Source organism: Dermacentor andersoni, chromosome 4 (genome assembly GCF_023375885.2).
Source record: "Dermacentor andersoni chromosome 4, qqDerAnde1_hic_scaffold, whole genome shotgun sequence".
Classification (NCBI taxonomy): domain Eukaryota; kingdom Metazoa; phylum Arthropoda; class Arachnida; order Ixodida; family Ixodidae; genus Dermacentor; species Dermacentor andersoni.
Window position 1 is genome coordinate 210,716,789 of NC_092817.1, and position 6,257 is coordinate 210,723,045.

Genomic DNA, 6,257 nt, shown 5'->3' on the forward strand with positions numbered 1-6,257 from the left:
GCACATATATTCCCAGGCATGTATAGATGCCGCCAAACGCGAAAAATGAACGATTAGGCAAACAAAGATTTTCCCCACAACATTGAAAAAGTGGCACTGACAATTCATTTTTGCGACAAAATTCGAAGTGTCTCGAAATCGACGGTACTCAGCACACATATTCCCAGGCATGTATAGATGCCGCCAAACGCGAAAAATGAACGATTAGGCAAACAAAGATTTTCCCCACAACATTGAAAAAGTGGCACTGAGAATTCATTTTTGCGACAAAAAACGGAGTGTCTCGAAATCGACGGTACTCGGCACATATATTCCCAGGCATGTATAGATGCCGCCTAACGCGAAAAATGAACGATTAGGCAAACAAAGATTTTCCCCACAACATTGAAAAAGTGGCACTGAGAATTCATTTTTGCGACAAAAATCGAAGTGTCTCGAAATCGACGGTACTCAGCACATATATTCCCAGGCATGTATAGATGCCGCCAAACGCGAAAAATGAACGATTAGGCAAACAAAGATTTTCCCCACAATATTGAAAAAGTGGCACTGAGAATTCATTTTATGACAAAAACAGAAGTGTCTCGAAATCGACGGTACTCGGCACATATATTCCCAGGCATGTATAGATGCCGCCAAACGCGAAAAATGAACGATTAGGCAAACAAAGATTTTCTCCACAACATTGAAAAAGTGGCACTGACAATTCATTTTTGCGACAAAATTCGAAGTGTCTCGTAATCGACGGTACTCAGCACACATATTCCCAGGCATGTATAGATGCCGCCAAACGCGAAAAATGAACGATTAGGCAAACAAAGATTTTCCCCACAACATTGAAAAAGTGGCACTGAGAATTCATTTTTGCGACAAAAATCGAAGTGTCTCGAAATCGACGGTACTCAGCACATATATTCCCAGGCATGTATAGATGCCGCCAAACGCGAAAAATGAACGATTAGGCAAACAAAGATTTTCTCCACAACATTGAAAAAGTGGCACTGACAATTCATTTTTGCGACAAAAATCGAAGTGTCTCGAAATGGACGGTACTCAGCACATATATTCCCAGGCATGTATAGATGCCGCCTAACGCGAAAAATGAACGATTAGGCAAACAAAGATTTTCCCCACAACATTGAAAAAGTGGCACTGAGAATTCATTTTTGCGACAAAAATCGAAGTGTCTCGAAATCGACGGTACTCAGCACATATATTCCCAGGCATGTATAGATGCCGCCAAACGCGAAAAATGAACGATTAGGCAAACAAAGATTTTCCCCACAATATTGAAAAAGTGGCACTGAGAATTCATTTTATGACAAAAATAGAAGTGTCTCGAAATCGACGGTACTCAGCACATATATTCCCAGGCATGTATAGATGCCGCCAAACGCGAAAAATGAACGATTAGGCAAACAAAGATTTTCTCCACAACATTGAAAAAGTGGCACTGACAATTCATTTTTGCGACAAAAATTGAAGTGTCTCGAAATCGACGGTACTCAGCACATATATTCCCAGGCATGTATAGATGCCGCCACACGCGAAAAATGAACGATTAGGCAATCAAAGATTTTCTCCACAAGATTGAAAAAGTGGCACCGAGAATTCATTTTAGCGACAAAAAATCGAAGTTTCTCGAAATCTACGGTACTCAGCACATGTATTGCCAGGAATGTATAGATGCCGCCAAACGCGAAAAATGAACGATTAGGCAAACAAAGATTTTCTCCACAACATTGAAAAAGTGGCACTGACAATTCATTTTTGCGACAAAAATCGAACTGTCTCGAAATGGACGGTACTCGGCACATATATTCCCAGGCATGTAAGATGCCGCCTAACGCGAAAAATGAACGATTAGGCAAACAAAGATTTTCCCCACAACATTGAAAAAGTGGCACTGAGAATTCATTTTTGCGACAAATATCGAAGTGTCTAGAAATCGACGGTACTCAGCACATATATTCCCAGGCATGTATAGATGCCGCCAAACGCGAAAAATGAACGATTAGGCAAACAAAGATTTTCTCCACAACATTGAAAAAGTGGCACTGACAATTCATTTTTGCGACAAAAATCGAAGTGTCTCGAAATGGACGGTACTCAGCACATATATTCCCAGGCATGTATAGATGCCGCCTAACGCGAAAAATGAACGATTAGGCAAACAAAGATTTTCCCCACAACATTGAAAAAGTGGCACTGAGAATTCAATTTTGCGACAAAAATCGAAGTGTCTCGAAATCGACGGTACTCAGCACATATATTCCCAGGCATGTATAGATGCCGCCAAACGCGAAAAATGAACGATTAGGCAAACAAAGATTTTCCCCACAATATTGAAAAAGTGGCACTGAGAATTCATTTTATGACAAAAATCGAACTGTCTCGAAATGGACGGTACTCAGCACATATATTCCCAGGCATGTAAGATGCCGCCTAACGCGAAAAATGAACGATTAGGCAAACAAAGATTTTCCCCACAACATTGAAAAAGTGGCACTGAGAATTCATTTTTGCGACAAATATCGAAGTGTCTAGAAATCGACGGTACTCAGCACATATATTCCCAGGCATGTATAGATGCCGCCAAACGCGAAAAATGAACGATTAGGCAAACAATGATTTTCCCCACAATATTGAAAAAGTGGCACTGAGAATTCATTTTATGACAAAAATAGCAGTGTCTCGAAATCGACGGTACTCAGCACATATATTCCCAGGCATGTATAGATGCCGCCAAACGCGAAAAATGAACGATTAGGCAAACAAAGATTTTCTCCACAACATTGAAAAAGTGGCACTGACAATTCATTTTTGCGACAAAAATTGAAGTGTCTCGAAATCGACGGTACTCAGCACATATATTCCCAGGCATGTATAGATGCCGCCACACGCGAAAAATGAACGATTAGGCAATCAAAGATTTTCTCCACAAGATTCAAAAAGTGGCACCGAGAATTCATTTTAGCGACAAAAAATCGAAGTTTCTCGAAATCTACGGTACTCAGCACATGTATTGCCAGGAATGTATAGATGCCGCCAAACGCGAAAAATGAACGATTAGACAAACAAAGATTTTCTCCACAACATTGAAAAAGTGGCACTGACAATTCATTTTTGCGACAAAAATCGAACTGTCTCGAAATGGACGGTACTCGGCACATATATTCCCAGGCATGTAAGATGCCGCCTAACGCGAAAAATGAACGATTAGGCAAACAAAGATTTTCCCCACAACATTGAAAAAGTGGCACTGAGAATTCATTTTTGCGACAAATATCGAAGTGTCTAGAAATCGACGGTACTCAGCACATATATTCCCAGGCATGTATAGATGCCGCCAAACGCGAAAAATGAACGATTAGACAAACAAAGATTTTCTCCACAACATTGAAAAAGTGGCACTGACAATTCATTTTTGCGACAAAAATCGAAGTGTCTCGAAATGGACGGTACTCAGCACATATATTCCCAGGCATGTATAGATGCCGCCTAACGCGAAAAATGAACGATTAGGCAAACAAAGATTTTCCCCACAACATTGAAAAAGTGGCACTGAGAATTCAATTTTGCGACAAAAATCGAAGTGTCTCGAAATCGACGGTACTCAGCACATATATTCCCAGGCATGTATAGATGCCGCCAAACGCGAAAAATGAACGATTAGGCAAACAAAGATTTTCCCCACAATATTGAAAAAGTGGCACTGAGAATTCATTTTATGACAAAAATAGAAGTGTCTCGAAATCGACGGTACTCAGCACATATATTCCCAGGCATGTATAGATGCCGCCAAACGCGAAAAATGAACGATTAGGCAAACAAAGATTTTCTCCACAACATTGAAAAAGTGGCACTGACAATTCATTTTTGCGACAAAAATCGAAGTGTCTCGAAATCGAGGGTACTTAGCACACATATTCCCAGGCATGTATAGATGCCGCCAAACGCGAAAAATGAACGATTAGGCAAACAAAGATTTTCCCCACAACATTGAAAAAGTGGCACTGAGAATTCATTTTTGCGACAAAAATTGAAGTGTCTCGAAATCCACGGTACTCAGCACATATATTCCCAGGCATGTATAGATGCCCGCTAACGCGAAAAATGAACGATTAGGCAATCAAAGATTTTCTCCACAAGATTGAAAAAGTGGCACCGAGAATTCATTTTAGCGACAAAAAATCGTAGTTTCTCGAAATCTACGGTACTCAGCACATGTATTGCCAGGAATGTATAGATGCCGCCAAACGCGAAAAATGAACGATTAGGCAAACAAAGATTTTCTCCACAACATTGAAAAAGTGGCACTGACAATTCATTTTTGCGACAAAAATCGAACTGTCTCGAAATGGACGGTACTCAGCACATATATTCCCAGGCATGTAAGATGCCGCCTAACGCGAAAAATGAACGATTAGGCAAACAAAGATTTTCCCCACAACATTGAAAAAGTGGCACTGAGAATTCATTTTTGCGACAAATATCGAAGTGTCTAGAAATCGACGGTACTCAGCACATATATTCCCAGGCATGTATAGATGCCGCCAAACGCGAAAAATGAACGATTAGGCAAACAATGATTTTCCCCACAATATTGAAAAAGTGGCACTGAGAATTCATTTTATGACAAAAATAGCAGTGTCTCGAAATCGACGGTACTTAGCACACATATTCCCAGGCCTGTATAGATGCCGCCAAACGCGAAAAATGAACGATTAGGCAAACAAAGATTTTCCCCACAACATTGAAAAAGTGGCACTGAGAATTCATTTTTGCGACAAAAATTGAAGTGTTTCGAAATCGACGGTACTCAGCACATATATTCCCAGGCATGTATAGATGCCACCAAACGCGAAAAATGAACGATTAGGCAAACAAAGATTTTCTCCACAACATTGAAAAAGTGGCACTGACAATTCATTTTTGCGACAAAAATCGAAGTGTCTCGAAATGGACGGTACTCAGCACATATATTCCCAGGCATGTATAGATGCCGCCTAACGCGAAAAATGAACGATTAGGCAAACAAAGATTTTCCCCACAACATTGAAAAAGTGGCACTGAGAATTCATTTTTGCGACAAAAATCGAAGTTTCTCGTAATCGACGGTACTCAGCACATATATTCCCAGGCATGTATAGATGCCGCCAAACGCGAAAAATGAACGATTAGGCAAACAAAGATTTTCTCCACAACATTGAAAAAGTGGCACTGACAATTCATTTTTGCGACAAAAATCGAAGTGTCTCGAAATCGAGGGTACTTAGCACACATATTCCCAGGCATGTATAGATGCCGCCAAACGCGAAAAATGAACGATTAGGCAAACAAAGATTTTCCCCACAACATTGAAAAACTGGCACTGAGAATTCATTTTTGCGACAAAAATTGAAGTGTCTCGAAATCGACGGTACTCAGCACATATATTCCCAGGCATGTATAGATGCCGCCAAACGCGAAAAATGAACGATTAGGCAAACAATGATTTTCCCCACAATATTGAAAAAGTGGCACTGAGAATTCATTTTATGACAAAAATAGCAGTGTCTCGAAATCGACGGTACTCAGCACATATATTCCCAGGCATGTATAGATGCCGCCAAACGCGAAAAATGAACGATTAGGCAAACAAAGATTTTCTCCACAACATTGAAAAAGTGGCACTGACAATTCATTTTTGCGACAAAAATCGAAGTGTCTCGAAATCGACGGTACTTGGCACACATATTCCCAGGCATGTATAGATGCCGCCAAACGCGAAAAATGAACGATTAGGCAAACAAAGATTTTCCCCACAACATTGAAAAAGTGGCACTGAGAATTCATTTTTGCGACAAAAATTGAAGTGTCTCGAAATCGACGGTACTCTGCACATATATTCCCAGGCATGTATAGATGCCACCAAACGCGAAAAATGAACGATTAGGCAAACAAAGATTTTCTCCACAACATTGAAAATGTGGCACTGACAATTCATTTTTGCGACAAAAATCGAAGTGTCTCGAAATGGACGGTACTCGGCACATATATTCCCAGGCATGTATAGATGCCGCCTAACGCGAAAAATGAACGATTAGGCAAACAAAGATTTTCCCCACAACATTGAAAAAGTGGCACTGAGAATTCATTTTTGCGACAAAAATCGAAGTGTCTCGTAATCGACGGTAATCAGCACATATATTCCCAGGCATGTATAGATGCCGCCAAACGCGAAAAATGAACGATTAGGCAATCAAAGATTTTCT